Here is a 16,588-nt window from a genome sequence, read left to right as displayed (position 1 = left end):
GAGAAAGGTAGACAGACACATATCGATCAGGTTTTACGTGTCTTGCTAGATCTTTGATTTATTTGACTTTTATTTTAATATGGATTGTCAGAAACACCAAGAAATCAAATGCGTATATTTTTATATCCTCTATTTGTCACTTCATGCTTTCATCAATCTAAGATGTGAAAGCTTGCCACAAAGTGAAATGGGAATGCGTTTTATTTAGAGGTCGGCTTCATTATCTAGTCGTGTGTGTTTCTAAGGTAAATATGATTTATACCCAATATCTTGGCTTTTTATAATATATATAATCTTTTATGAATACGAAGGCCAAACTGATTTAACACCACAACATTTTTTTTCTGAATGACACTATGATATACCTTATTCAGGTCTCTTATCTGCAAAGTTACATGGCCTTGAACATGATTAAGTAATAAAAACAATTAAATTAAATTACTTAAACTTTCGATGCATAAAATAATGTCATGAGATCATTCCTCAGCATAAAGGATATGCAATTAAGGGCTTAGATGAAGCGGTTATGAGCTGCTTCTTATTAAATTAAAGTCCCAAAAAGGGGGTCCTTTAATGCAACACAGGAGAATGATATATGCTTATGAGGCTCTGAGCATCACCTACCATGAAATTTAGCGTTTCCAGGATATTTAACATTAAGACATACTTAAAATTAATTCTACGTGCAATTTCTTAAAAAGAAAGCTGACAACTAATGTCAATAAATTGTGCTTGGCCAGAGATGGGGGTGGAGGGAGAGGGGTCGTAAATCTGTTGCACAGTGCCGCCTCTCGGTGTGGTAGTCAGGGGTCGAATGGGGGTGTGAAACCGGGTATAGCAATGAGGAAGATGGATTCGCTGGCGAGGGAAGGAGAAAGGGTGATTTGAAAACCTGGACACTGATTGGTGGAGATGAGGCCTGCATGTCCTTGCGGTGACATTGAGTCCCTGATATTTGTTTGGCTTTAAATAATACCCTGGACAGGGCCGAAGAGTGATGGCCACCAGGTCGGCTGACATTGCAGCCTGTGCCAAGGTGAGTGACTTCAGGACGCTTCTTACCGCTCTGTCTTCGCCCTCATGTCTCCACATCTCTCTCTTCCTGTCTCTAGCCTGTCAATATGCATCCACTTGTCTGATGGGTCCTTCTGAGAAGCATACAGCTGACATGCTGGTGTCTTTATTTCCACCAGCAATCCTTTTAGAGTTGGCTTCGGTGATCAGTCATGCCACTGACAAGCAACTCAGGCCTCAGCACCCCTCTGTCCATTCCTCCTCGTGACTCTTGAATCATTGCAAAGGAGTCACAGGAAAATACATTTGTCTGGAGAAACAAATTCTGCTTCATTCAATTAATCAAACACTATTTTTAATCATGGTGTCCTCAAGGTTTAATATCTTTGAAAAACGTGTACAACAAAAACTTTGATTGATTCAAACTGCATGCAACGTGCAATTATCTCTGTTTCAGGCCTAAAATAAGTGCTCTCTGTTGCTTTAAAGTCATCATTATTGCAGTTCTTCATAAAAATTTGGACAAAGTCAATACAATTACAAAATACATTTAAATCAAGTTAGCACATTTAATTAGACATATCATAAGTCAGAAATAAAAGAAGAAAAATGCTGTGCTTTTGCCAGCTTGGGATATGTCCTTTACGGTTGGCTTATTCTGGGTTTGTTGTCAATGTTCCAATTTATTTTAGCATAGCATAGCATAGCATAGCATCTTTATTTTTAAAGCACTTTAAAAACAATATAAAGATCGACCAAAGCGCTGGACACTAAATTAAACATAAAAGATAGCCTTAACAGTAACAGGTAAAAGAAAAGTTGAAAGAAGTAAAACACTAAATACAAGATAAAAGAAATCCATAAGACAAACCATAAAACAAGCACAAAAGTCTCGCAGCTCATTCTTAACTGAAAGCAAGGGAATAAAAGTGTTTTTTCAGATGAGACTTAGAAACAGCCAGTGATGGAGACTGTCTGACACGAAGCGGCAGACACGTATAGCCACATCCTAACCAAGAGTCAGACCGATTTCTCAGTGCAGGTTCACTGAGAAACCATCTTTTACTTATTGATTTTGAAAATTATCTGTCATTCCAAGTTCAACATGCAGGCTGAAAGTGAAAATAGGCTTCTACACCCATTTCCTGCATTAGCTTCTGATAAAAAATAGATGGAAAAATGCTTGGTTCAGAAAATCCTGACAGATCTATGTCATGCTGTCTCTTAACGTTCATGGACTCGACCATCTTGGCTTGTGATGGGAAGGCTGTTGGTTTAGCATCCAGGAAACCGCAGAGAACGTCTCGGCTAGTAGAAGCTAAGGATTAGCAATAGCAACTCCACAACGTGGCAGAACTCCTCCATGCTTGTGGTATTAGTGGAGGTATAACATCAATGTTGCAAAGCAAATGGAGTCAGTGGTAGTTGTGTTGCTGTTATCCAATCAGAGGTAAGGAGTCAAAATATCAGGAAATGAGATTGCAAATCCTGCCGTCTTTTGGCACTTTCTGCTCCGGCTGACTTCCACATCCTCAAACAGGCACACTGGAGCTATTTTTCCCCAGAGATTGACTTACAAGGCATTCATTCCTACTAGAGACCACTGACCTTAGGGGTGATGGTGGCACAGGAGTTAAGTGCTCGCCCTGTAATCGGAAGGTTTCAGGTTCGAGCCCCGATCAGTCTGTTGCTGGCGTTGTGTCCTTGGACGTAACACCTAACCCATCTTGCTTGCTGACAGTGTTCAGACTTGCCTTTACTCTTGTGTTGTAAAGCACATTGGGGGTTCCAGGACTTTACAAGGCACCATATCAGAAACATTTACCATTTATAGAGAAGTATATTTGATGGCTATTATAAAAACTTTTAGCGTGGGAGAGCATTTGGCTTGTAGTTCAACAGTTAAACTGGCCAACACGACTTAACACTTTTACCTTAATTTGGCTAAATTTATTAATGTTACCAGCTCAGTGGCCCAGTGGTAGAGTGTCCGCCCTGAGACTGGGAGATCAGGGTTCGATTCCTGGTTGGGTCATACCAAAGACTTTTTTCCCTGCTTGACACTCAGCATTAAGGGGTTGGATTGGGGGGGGTTAAACCACCAAATGGTTTCCGAGCGCAGCTGTGTCTGCAGCTCACCGCTCCCCCAGGGGATGGGTCAAATGCGTAGAACTGATTTTGCACACACATCAGTGTGTGTGAGAACTAATGGGACTTTAACTTTAACTTTAACAACATGTTTGATAAGGTTGTGTGTTAAGGCACAAGCCACTAAGTTCTGAAATGAACTGATTAATTTATAATATTTTCAGACCCACAGTGAGTGGTTGTGTCCTTAGTCATTGGATAGTCTCTTGTCCCTGGGTGGGGTAAAAGTGTGAGTAGTTTTCCAGCTTGTAGCAGATGATGTGCTGTTGATTACACTGGACCACAGTAATTATGGGTGAGGGCTGGTCCCGGGTTATGGCCTCTGTGATTACCGCCCCACTGTAAATGACTTATTTACAGTGTTGCTGATGCCTCTTTAGAGGAGTGACTAACTTCCACACACAAATCTGCTCTTTTACTGTTGTGGGCCTCTTTAATTAGGACGACTTTGGTGACATTCAGGTTTACGATGGACTTGTGTGGAATTTGCATTCGACATCCTGCTATTACAGAAGATGGATTATTTCAGAAACATACAGCGTGTTCACAGAGTGTGGACACTTTTACAGGGCAGTGGTTGTTATGTTCAGAGCCGCTCGCTCTGTGTTTTCCACAACTCATCAAACAGATGTGAGTCATGAGGGTGACCTTGTTCAAAAAGCAGCTTTCATGGAAAGTTCTGCCAAAATGGTGGTATACTTACATGGGACTTGTAATTAACATCCCAGAGTTTTAATCACAGCTTACAGATTGTTCAGTGTGTGTTTTCTAAATGGTGTCTTGGTTTAAAAAGAATTTGTCTTGAATTTTATTAAAACTTTTTTTTAAACTTCCTGCATTTTTTTCCCTAAAAGTTGCAGTGTGTAGTTTCCTGGCACTAGGGGGCAGTACACACAAACGTTTAAGGGTAGTTTTACATCATATCTCCGTGACTGTCACTAGTTTAAAAAAACATTACGGTAAATGTTACCTGTGGAGCAGAAAACATGCAACCTCAGCGTGCCTCCTCAGAGTGTTACGGTGCTTCACTTAATTCCATCGAGAGAATGCAATGCTGATGCTAGTTTTCTGACGTACTTTCCGGATCTGCTCGGGGTCCTGCCGATGACATCACCATACTACGGCAATACCACTCAGCCAAAATATATTGCATCTCTTTTTCAATTCTGTTCTTTCACATGGATTTTGAAAAGAGTTAAACGGTTTTGTTATTAAATTAGTGTTTGTAACTGCCTAAATGTTTTTGAACGTGGTAACCTAACTTACGTAAGTCGTGCGTTTAGCCAGTCATCTAGTGTGATGTCATCGACAGGCACAGGACCCAGAGCCAGCCAAAAGAAAGAAAATTGTGTCAAACATGGCATCCCCAAAGACAATTGCCCTGCACCCTATGTACTTTAAACTCGATTTTTATGGTTACGTTACTTTAAACTCAATTTTTATGGTTACGTGGTACAAAGCTGCCAATATTTTTCAACAACTGGACATAATTTTTCAGAGATTAATGGTAAATGGTAAAAACTGCACATTGTCTCTAAGTTGAAAAGGGAAAAAAAAGGTGTCCCTTTTCTGATCTGCACTATGTAAACTTAAAGATTTAATTTCCGCAGAAGTGTGTGTTGATCAACCAGAAGTGGCACTAGGACCTGTGGGTTGGAGTCAAGGGTCACTCTGATTAACAGCCGTCCTCTCTTTGATATGACAAACTTCTCCTGCGCTGTCACTGAGTGGTATGATGCCTCTTTTGTTCTCCCCTCCGGCAGCTGTGACAACCCGGCCAATCAGGAGGCAGCAGGCATTAATCTGCCAAATTTTTAGACAAAACAGAAAAGCCCTTTAGTCTAGCAAACAGACACCACTGCGCTATTTGACTGGCTGCCTGTTCACCACCGACTGAGATTACACTGAAGTGCTTAGTGCATATAATTACAAGTAATTGGCAAATAGCAGGCTCTGACCAAACAGAAATTGTTTCATTATGTCTAATTAACACCTACTTGATTATGGTTAATTGCCAGTGTTTGATAATGGAGGAGCAAAGTTGTCAGTCTGGAGACAAGCACGAGCCATCTGGATCATTGATAACCATATGCTGGTGCCTGGCTTCACTTTGTTGGGACCAGAGCTGTCAGGGGCACAGACAGTGGCAGGTGTCTGCATGGCATTAGACTCAACACAGGGTGTAAACACAACACAGCTCAAATAAACATGTCAACACACACATGCACAAACCCCTTCAAATAGAAATGCACGCCCAATCAACTGCCCGCTCCTTTCTAAGCATGCAGTAGCACGTTTTCAGCCTTTGATTGCTGAACTTTAATGCTTTAAAATGAACATTACTATTTATAATTATCATTTTCAAACTACTTAAACATTTCACTGAAGGAGGATTTATAGATTGTTGATATTAAGACATATTGGAGTGTTTTCATAAAATTCCAAAATATGTCATTAGCAGCGAAATAGAGTTCCTAAGAGGCTTGGAAATGATTTGAAACAGAAGGCTCCCTGCTGTAAACAAAAAAAAAAAATCCTTGGATTAAAAGTATTTGTCTGTCCTTGGTAATTAACAGCACATTCAATGTGAAATTAGCCACGATGCTCTGGGATAAAGAGATAAATACTCCCATATTTGGCAAGAATAAAGTCAAGGCTAGCCATAGTAGGTAGCATTTGTCATGCTTAATTGTGGATCAATTAAAATTTAGGGTGGGGGATAATGATGATTTATAAGTGTTTGTATGTAATTTGATATTCATTAAATCTGCCAGACACATGCTGGCATCAGCTTGTTAATTGGGTTTCCTTTCCTCGATGAAGGGTGGATTTTGAATGCAATTGGCTCAAAGTTTAAAACTTGCTTTGTTGCAGCGTTGGTTCTATTTGCAGATTTAGCAATTTGGTCACTTTTAACGTGTCATTACTTGTCTTTATGAGCTGAATTTTATTCTGCTCAGATTGGATAGCCTGTAGACTCATACTAGAATATTTTTTTTGTTTCTTGTCTGTTTGGAAAAATATACATTTTACAGTTAAAGTGGCAATGTGTTTCCATCGAGAGAATGCTGATTGTAGTTTTCTGATGCTGTAGTTTCCGGATCTTCTCAGGGTCCTGCACCTGCTGATGACATCATCTTACTATGGCAATTCCCCTCGGCCAAAATGTATTGCAATTCTTTTAGATTTACGTTATTTCACATAAGTTTTGGAAAGAGTTTAGCAGTTTTGTTATTAAATTCATGTTTCTTACTCCCTAAATGTTTTTGAACGTGGTAACGTAACTTCCGTAGGTCGTACGTCCAGCCAGGGGCGCAGATAGGATTTTCAAATTGGGGGGGGGGGGGGGGGGGGGGGGGGGGGGGGGACAAAGTTCTAATGTACCCTCCCCAAACACACACACACACACACACACACACACACACACACACACGCACACACACACACGCACGTACACACACGCACGTACACATACACAAACTATTGCAAGAGCCTTAACTAGAGCTCAGTCAGTTTGTGTAATTTCCTCCAATGGTTTACGTAAAAACTAACTATTATATACGTGTTTGAAGCCTTTATGCAGTGGAACACTGGCAACAAAGCTCTGCCTGATCAACACTATAAATGATAAATGATCCACACTTGTATAGCGCCTCTCAGAGTAAGGACTCTAAAGCGCTTTACAGTGTATCATTCATCCATTCACACACATTCACACACTGATGGTGATAAGCTACGATGTAGCCACTGCTGCCCTGGGGTGCACTGACAGAGGCGCCCCGCTATTTAAATCAGTCATTTTTTATTCGCCCAATTAAGTACTAACCAAAACCTCATGCTTTATGCAAAACATTAAATGATTTTCAGCATACCAATCTTTACAGAAAACATAAAAGCCCTAAAAAAACTGCACATAAAATATATTTTAAAAACGAAATTCACTTATCACTTAGAGCAGTGGTTTCCAAACTTTTCAGCCTGACCAACAGATGTTCCTTTGTATTTTTACGTTATTTATAAACTTTCATTATATTTGGAAAGTTTTAATTTATATATATATATATATATATATATATATATATATATATATATATATATATATATAAAACTCTTTTAAAATTTTACATTTTACTTTTTTATGATTATGTGGCACACTTTGACTTCCATACGTAACGCACCGGCATCTGCCTCTTTTTTTATGGCTTTTTTTTTACATTGTCGCTACGTCTGTCACGTTTGCTGTGTTTTTACCATAGTTTCTACATCCATCACGTCCCAGAGAAGGTTAAACAAACATCAAACCCAACGTTTGGAGCTTGTGAACTCCACACACCTCTCGTGCAGCACCAGCTGTCTGATGCTGCAGCAGCTTCAATCGTCCCGGCTGGATGAGTGAATTTCTTCATCAGAGTCAATATTCTGCTTCATAATCAGAGTCAGTCATTACCAGACAAAGTGAGCAGTCAACAAAGACCAGACCTGCCAGCAATGACATGTTTTATCTAATATTTGCGCTCTTCATGCTGCGCGCATCTCCTCCTCTCCCCGACTGGGAGCTTCACGGCGGGAGGCGTTTTTCAAACTCTAAAAACTCCCAAATTTTGCTCAGCCTGAAGGTGACACATCTCCACTATCTTCTGGTGTAAAGTAGTAACTTCATGAGGGATCATATTTGTAGATGAGACTTGTTAAAGTCAGCAATGAGGCTTTGGTGCTTATAACAGTAAGTCCCAACACTGACAACAACGTACAGAAACTAGAACCAACATGCATAAACAGACAGATCGGTCCCACCTACTTACACTTTTGGTCTTTTTTAAATACGCAGTAATCGTTGCTTGCCTTTGTCACTTCATCCTGCATCCTAGCAGCAACCACTTTGGCGCCTCTGGAGTCGGTGTTTTTTTACGTCATGCTGCATTCAATGTAATTGGAAAAATGAGCTTCAAGCGCTTAACCTCCGATTTTGTTTTCTTTCTGGCCTTAGTTGGGGGGACGGATCGGGGTCGATCTGAATCTGGGGGGGACAGATCCCCCCTGTCCCCCACCCTATCTGCGTGCCTGCGTCCAGCCAATCATCTAGTGTGGCGTCATCGACAGGCGTAGGACCCCGAGGCAGCCAGAAGGAAACTTGGCATCTAAAATGGCTTCCCCCAAAAATGCCAGACCCACGATGTACTTTAAACCCGATTTTTTTGGTTATGTATATTTTTAAAGACTAGACATCATTTTATTCATTTTCAACAATGTTTTGATGGATATTTCCAGAGATTGACGGTAAAAACTACACATTGTCTCTTTAAAGTCAAAACCTAGGGATTTTTGAAAATTTTTTTTGCTTCATATTTAATTTTGATATTTTCTTTTGGAATGAACTGTGAATTTGGAGCTTCAATAACCACAGTCAGTATCTGCTCACAGCATCATGTTGCTCAAATGGCAGCCTCGGTCAGATGAACAGTCACTTGAGCTGTTTGTAATGCAGGCAATTCATCATGCTCATGTAACGCGTGCTGTTTGAGCGCACCAGACGACAGTGAGCACTGTCAGGGGAGCACTTTGTTGTCATGCCCCCCCCCCCCCCCCCCCATCTTTTTTTTTTCTTCTGCGAGGCTAAGATGTAGGCCAAGTGGAAGAAAGCCAAACGATTCAACACAGGACAAGATTCCCTTTCAAGCAACGCTGAGGTTTTCTTCCTTATTCATTTTCTTAGATTACCATCAAATTTGTGTCACCAGCAAGGCAGTGTTATTGACTCACAGCGATGCACTCCCTTGCATTCGTTGTTATTAGTTGACACACTGACATTTTCATATGTGCCTTTGCTAATGCCTGCAAATTGCTCTGACCCAAGAACGTGAGAATTGAACAGATAATTTTAATAAGATCCAGCCCCAGATGGTGTGATGTGCCTGCCTTACACATATAGAATACTGATGGTAACCTGTTTTTAGGCGAGTAAAGAAGCACACCATAATGGGTTTTGACAACATTGTATTAGGCACAACAACTTCGCATAATGTACCGAAAAATTGGATGTGAAATTGGAAGCACTGCGGAGAACAAAGTAAATTTACATGGTTTGGTAGGTTTGGTGATGTCTGATATCATACTCTCTCATGCAAGCTTTATCTGGAGCGAGAAAGCCGGAGCTGCAAAGGGAGGCTTAACAATGAATATCAGTAGAAAGTGCTTTTAAAGTTAAGGCTGATGGATGGCTTGTCAAAAAAATAATTGCACTGGTATGGAAGTGGGCTCGTGCGAGCTTGCCGGGGAGGGGTTGGGGTAGGTATGGGGGGTGTCAAAGCAGCAGAGGAGGGAGGCGCCATCAGCAGAGAGCATGATGGGAAGTGACAGTGGTCTGTCAAGAGGCAGTGGCTGCCCAGAGAAGTGTGAAGCCGGCGCTATGAGGTGGCAGGAGAGAGCAGGCTGTCAGAGCAAGAAAGTGGCTTTAATATGGCGAAAACCAAAGGAATCCGCCTGTCAGGCCTGCTCAGCCAAGCCAAGGCACGCCAAGAACGGGGGAAAGGAGAGGAGATGAGGAACGGATGCAGGTGAAAACAAAGGTAGAGAGCGAATGCGTGAGGGATGTAGACTGATGGAGGAGGGAGGTGGAAAACTGGGGTACGAGTGGTGAGAGCTCTGTGGCAGCAGGAGAGGCATGACGGGAAATTGTGTGGGACAGTGAAACAGGCTCACCCGTCAATTAGAAGTTCCTGTGGAAGGCTTTGGCGAGGTGATAAAACTCATCAGCTCTCCTACTCACTCTCCAGGTGGCCCTGGACTAGCTCTTGGCTGACGTTAACAGTGTGCAGAGCTACTTGTGTGTGTCACTGCAGTCAGTTTGACTGTAGGACACAGTTACAGATACGGTATGAACTTTGTGTATTGTTACCTTTGTATACACTGTTCAAATCACTCACTCTCCTCCATTCAAATAATTGTCCAAACTGGAATGTTCTTCAAAATAAACCCACAATGCAACCGCCAAGCCAGTGCAAGCTAGGAATAAGTGTTGTGTATCACCCCTCGCCGTTTACATAAAGTGGTGGATCGTATTTAATAAGGCTTGTCTGCTCTGTCTTGACCTTGTGTGAAAGGCACTTTAATTCTGTGACCCATAAAGAGATGCTGAGAGACCCGTGTGTTGATTACTGACATGAATTTATGCTCACTGGCTTTTCACACAGGGGCAATTGCTTTTGTTTCGCTGTCTCCTCGTGATAGGGGTTCATGTATATTATGCTGATGCATTGCATGATTGATGCGGCGTGTCAAGACTCAACAAAGACCATGCCACTTTTCTAACATTGTCTTGGTGTTGCATTATGTTTTGTTGCCTTTTTTATGACCACCAACATTCTTGACACTGTCATGATTTGCAACTATTTATAAAAACATGGTTCCACTCTTTTATAAATGTGCACAAGATGATCTAGTACCTAAGAACCACAAATAGCTACTCGTACGCCATGTCCACGGCCACGTGTGGTATAACAGGAGCCGTGATCTGTGTCTTCATATTCATACGCAATTAGTCTTGCCATAATTTATTCCCCATTAAGGCCACATAATTAAAGTTCTCTGTGGCTTCTTTGAACATGAAATTACACTCTCATTTTCTACAAATATAAACTGATATTTAAAAAGCCACTAATCACTAACTCATAATTAGAAATGAAAATAGTGATTCTGGGAACTTATTGTTACAGATCATGATATAATGATGTGTCCACTTGTGAACTTTACACTCTGTCTGGCCAATACTGCATACAGAATTAGGACTTGATTGAAAGTTTTTGTATGGATTTTAATGAGGACATTAGGGGCTTATCTAATATGTGCAGCACAGAAATCTTCAGAGTTTGAAGTTATAACCAGGGGCACATACTGTTGGTTCGATATTTGACTCAGGTTATAACACAAGGATTGCATTTATAAGAAATAGATTACTCATGGTGTTCTGGTTTAAACAAATTATATATGAATTGCAGCATGGTGCAACTTATGTGTCTTTCTGTTTGCCTGTCTGTGAATCAGTTGGTCACTGCCTGTTGTCAGTCCGTCCGTCCGTCCGTCCATCCATCCATCCATCCATCCATTCATTTGCAGCCGCTTAACCGGAGTCGGGTCGCGGGGGCAGTAGCCTAAGGCGAGAGGCCCAGACTTCCCTCTCCCCAGCGATTTGAGCCAGCTCCTCCGGGGAATCCCAAGGCGTTCCCTGGCCAGGTGAGAGGCATAGTCCCTTGTGTCCTGGGTCTACCTTTAGGTCTCCTCCCGGTTGGACGTGCCTGGAAAACCTCACCAGGGAGGCGTCCACGAGGCATCCTGACCAGATGCCCGAGCCACCTCAACTGGCTCCTCTTGATGTGGAGGAGCAGCGGGCCTACTCCAAGCCCCTCCTGAATGACCGAGCTTCTCACCCTATCTCTAAGGGAGAGCCCAGCCACTCTTTGGAGAAAACTCATTTTGGCCACTTGTATCCGCGATCTCGTTCTTTCGGTCACTACCCAAAGCTCATGACCATAGATGAGGGTAGGAACGTAGATCAACCGGTAAATTGAGAGCTTTGCCCTCTGATTCAGCTTTCTCTTCACCACGACAGACTGGTACAACGCCCGCATCACTGCAGATGCAGCACCAATCCGCCTATCGATCTCACGCTCCAGTTTTCCTTCACTCGTGAACAAGACCCCAAGATACTTAAACTCTTCCACTTGGGGCTGGACCTCATCCCTGACACGGAGAAGGCATTCTACCCTTTTCCAAATCAAGACCATGGTCTCAGATTTAGAGGAGCTGATTCTCATCCCAGCTACTTCACACTTGGCTGCGAACCGCTCCAGCAAAAGCTGAAGATCATGTTCTGGTGAAGCCAACAGGACCACATCATCTGCAAAAAGCAGAGACCTGATCCTCAGGCCACCAAAACGGATACCCTCTACACCTTGGCTGCACCTAGAAATCCTGTCCATAAAGGTTATGAACAGAATCTGTGACAAAGGGCAGCCTTGGCGGAGTCCAACTCTCACTGGGAACGAGCCCGACTTACTGCCGGCAATGTGGACCAAGCTCTGAAACCGGTCATACAGGGACCTAACAGCCCATGTCAGTGGGCCTGGTACCCCATACTCCCGGAGTACCCCCCACAGGCCCCCCCGAGGGACGCAGTCAAATGCCTTCTCCAAATCAACAAAACACATGTAGGCTGGTTGGGCAAATTCCCATGCACCCTACAGGATCCCCCTAACGGTATAGAGCTGGTCCAGTGTTCCACGGCCAGGACGAAAACCACATTGCTCCTCCTGAATCTGAGGTTCAAAAATCTGACGGACCCTCCTCTCCAGAACTCCTGAATAGACCTTACCAGGAAGGATCAGGAGTGTGATCCCCCTGTAATTGGAACACACCCTTTTAAATGAGGGGACCCCCACCCCGGTCTGCCAGTCCAGCGGGACTGCCCCTGATGTCCATGTGATATTGCAGAGCCGCGTCAGCTAACACAGCCCCACAACATCAAGAGCCTTAAGGAACTCTGGGCGGATCACATCCACCCCTGGAGCCTTGCCACAGAGGAGCTTCATAAACACCTTAGTGACTTCAGCACCAGAGATCTGAGAGGCCAATCCAAAGTCCCCAGACTCTGCTTCCTCACTGGAAGACGTGTTGGTTGGATTGCGGAGGTCTTCGAAGTATTATGCCTACCGATCCACAATGTCCTGAGTAGAGGTCAGCAGCACACCGTCCCCACTATAGATAGTGTTCGTAACGTACTGCTTTCCCCCCCTTAGGCGCCGGATGGTGGACCAGAATCTCCTCGAAGCCGTATGGAAGTCTTGCTCCATGGTCTCACCGAACTCCTCCCATGCCTGGGTTTTTGCCTTGGCGACCACCTGAGCTGCGTTCCGTTGGACCGCCGGTACCCGTCAGCTGCCTCTGGAGTCCCACAGGCCAAAAAGACCTGATAGGACTCTTTATTCAGCTTGACAGCATCCCTAACCGCCGGTGTCCACCAGCGGGTTCCGGGGTTGCCACCACGACAGGCACCGACGATCCCGCGACCACAGCTCCGGTCGGCTGTCTCAACAATGGAGGCACGGAACAGGGTCCATTCAGACTAAATGTCTCCCGCCTCCCCCGTAACAATTTGGAAGTTCTGTCGGAGGTGGGAATTGAAGCTCCTTCTGACAGGAGACTCTGCCAGACGTTCCCAGCAGACCCTCGCAATATGTTTGGGCCTGCCTGATCTGACCGGCATCCTCCCCCGCCATCTGAGCCAACTCACCACCAGGTAGTGGTCTGTTGACAGCTCCGCCCCGCTCTTCACCTGAGTGTCCAACACATGTGGCCGCAGGTCAGATGAAACAACAACAAAGTCGATCATCAAGCTGCAGCCTAAGGTATCCTGGTGCCAAGAGCAGACCTTTATGTCTGAACATGGTGTTCATTATGGACAATCCATGGCTGGCACAGAAGTCCAATAACTAAACACCACTCGAAATCAGATCGGGGGGCCGTTCCTCCCAACCACACCACTCCAGGTCTCACTGTCGCTGCCCACATGAACGTTAAAGTCCCCCAGCAGAACAAGGGAGTCACCGGAAGGAGCGCTTTCCAACACCCCCTCCAAGGTCTTTAAAAAGGGTGGGTAGTCTGAACTGTAGTTTGTTGCATAAGCACAGACCACAGTCAGAGCCCGTCCCCCCACGCGTAGGCAGAGGGAGGCTACCCTCTCATTCACTGGGGTAAACCCCAACATACAGGCACCAAGATGGGGGGCAACTAGTATGCCCACCCCTGCTCTGCACCTCTCAGTGGGAGCAACTCCAGAGTGGTAGAAAGTCCAACCCCTCTCAAGGAAACTGGTTCCAGAGCCATGCGTTGAGGTGAGTCTGACTATATCTAGTCAAAACCTCTCAACCTCACACACCAACTCAGGCTCCTTTTCCGCCAGAGAGGTGACATTCCATGTGCCAAGAGCCAGCTTCTGTAGCCGAGGATCAGACCGCCAAGGTCCCCTCCCTTGACAACCACCCGTCACACACTGCACCCGATCCCTTTGGCCCCTCCCACGAGTGGTGAGCCCATGGGAAGGGGGACCCACGTTTCCTCTTCGAGCTGTGCTCGGCCGGGCTCCATGGGTGAAAGCCCGGCCACCAGGCGCTCGCCAACGTGCCCCACCTCCAGACCTGGCTCCAGAGGGGGGCCCCGGTGACCCACGTCTGGGCGAGGGAACACGGTCTCTATTTATATAATTCATCATAAGAGGTCATCGGGCTGCTCTTTGTCTGATCCCTCACCTAGAACCTGTTTGCCATGGGTGACCCTACCAGAGGCAGAAAGCCTCAGACAACTTAGCTCCTAGGATCATTGAGACACTCAAACCGCTCCACCACGGTAAGGTAGCAGCACAGGGAAAGGTTGTTGTCAGTCTCTCTTTATATTAATCAATGTGTTTAGCAATTACACTAATGCAAAGTATGTTTGTATAGTTTGTTTAGTTTCAAAGTCGGTTTAAACTAGGACTGGGTGATATATCGATCAAAATAAATATCGATATCGATAAGTTTGGAAAATCGATATCTACATTTTAAAAATATTGATCTTTTAAAAATATCGATACCATTTTTAAACAAAATACAAGATGACTTTATATCGATATATCTGGTCAAACTGCTATGCTAGTGATTAGCCGATATGCTAGCGACATGTTGCTCCGTCTCTAGGCGGATATTACATGTATTCTCACAAGTGTGCACAATCTGAGAGCCTCTGGGTAAATGTGCTCCTCTAAACTTTACTGGTTTTTAATTATTTGGGGATGTTCAACACCAACAGAGTTCTGTTTTTCCATCCTGCTTGTGTGGAGATGAGCCAAACCCCTCTCTCCCCTGTGTAATGTGAAACAATTACGGATAACTGGAGTGGCCAAATTACCTCAAACGTATCGTAAGGGTTTGAATAGTAAACAATAGGGTAAATGTTTTATTTTGAAGGCGAGCTCAACGGGTGAGAAATGTTGTTTCAGTTCTGTTTTTTTCCGCTGTGGTTTGCTATGCCAGTAAATACTCCGTTACGTAGGGTGACCATACATCCTCTTTCCCCCGGACATGCACACTTTTCCCTCTCTGTCTCGGGCGTCCGGAGGGCGTTTCCTACATTGATCAAAATGTCCGGTTTTTCATCCAGGAGCAGGGATCGAATTACGGGGGGGCTAGATATCTTTCAGGGAAAGATCCAGTTTCTACCTCTATTACAATATTTATGGACTTTCAGCATAACAGGGATTCTGTTGAGCGTAGAGGACGCAGAGCGCTGGTTGTTGGTGTGCCCGCAGCGTCCAGCGCACGATGGCCTACATTCTCAAGATGGTGCAACAAAACAATATTATTAACACATGATTGTTCATATCTGTTTATATCCTCTAGTACTGTCTTTTAATCGTTCCTGTCGCGCGCTCCGCTCATTATGTGCTGAGGTGATTTCACCTCACTGACACAACATCGAAATGCGCACTACGCTTTGCAGTCAGGAGATCCCTTTGATCTGCGTAGTTCAAAAGTATCTGATGAGGTGAAAAAGTAGGAATCCAGGCAGCAAATTTTCTGAAGAATTTAGAGGAGATGCAGGAAGATGAGACAGACAGAACAGGAAAGTAGTTAAATAAAAACAAGAAAACAAAGTGTTTGAAAGTAAAATGTAGGTAGATTTATCTCCCCTACACTTTTTTACCTGTATAAAACAATAAGTTATACTCATGTAATATTTATACATTTGATACAATTCAGATCACCTTCAAAACTCAATCGCACTCCCCGGGCATTTTTAAGGCATTTTGGGGGCAAAGGCATAACGGAACACCCTTCCATCACTGGCTTCCCCCAGAAGCCTTTCCTACCCTGTCCAGGATTATTAATTATACAGTTTTTATAAAAACACCACAGACATTACTGACATGTTCTAATATTGTCCGACAAAAAACAAAATTGTCGAATATGCTGTCTCATCAGCTTCTTTTCTAAACTCACAAAAATCTGTCAGTAACAAAACCATTTGAAAGCCTCTATTTCTGGAATCTCTGAAAGTTTCCATGGAGTCCATGACTAATTTTTTTATCATTGACCCTATAGTCTAATTTCAAAGCTGAAACAATCATCCTTAATAATATGTGCATAGGAAGCTTACTGATGCTGTAGTAAAACAAAAGGTATACTTATTTCTTATTAATAAAACATTGTTGCACCATTAAAGCAGCAGAAAAATGAGATTTTGCAATAATATGCAAAATATTTACATATGAATTGTTTTAAAGCCTTTCTGTTAGCAGAATCTGATATTAATTTTAGCTCTTCACCTGGGAAAAAAAGGGTCCCAAAGTGGTTTGTGTGGTGTTGCCATAGTGTGACGTAGAGCTGGGCAATAAATC

General features: G+C 43.6%; 1 protein-coding gene across 4 annotated transcripts in view; it reads left to right on the top strand.

Annotated features, from left to right (window-relative positions):
* lrmda (leucine rich melanocyte differentiation associated) overlaps nt 1-16,588 on the top strand; it is a 331,776-nt gene that overhangs the window by 157,373 nt on the left and 157,815 nt on the right. The window lies entirely within an intron of this gene.

The sequence above is a fragment of the Nothobranchius furzeri genome, chromosome 12 (assembly GCF_043380555.1).
Source record: "Nothobranchius furzeri strain GRZ-AD chromosome 12, NfurGRZ-RIMD1, whole genome shotgun sequence".
NCBI lineage: Eukaryota > Metazoa > Chordata > Actinopteri > Cyprinodontiformes > Nothobranchiidae > Nothobranchius > Nothobranchius furzeri.
This window is presented reverse-complemented; position numbering and strand designations above follow the sequence as displayed.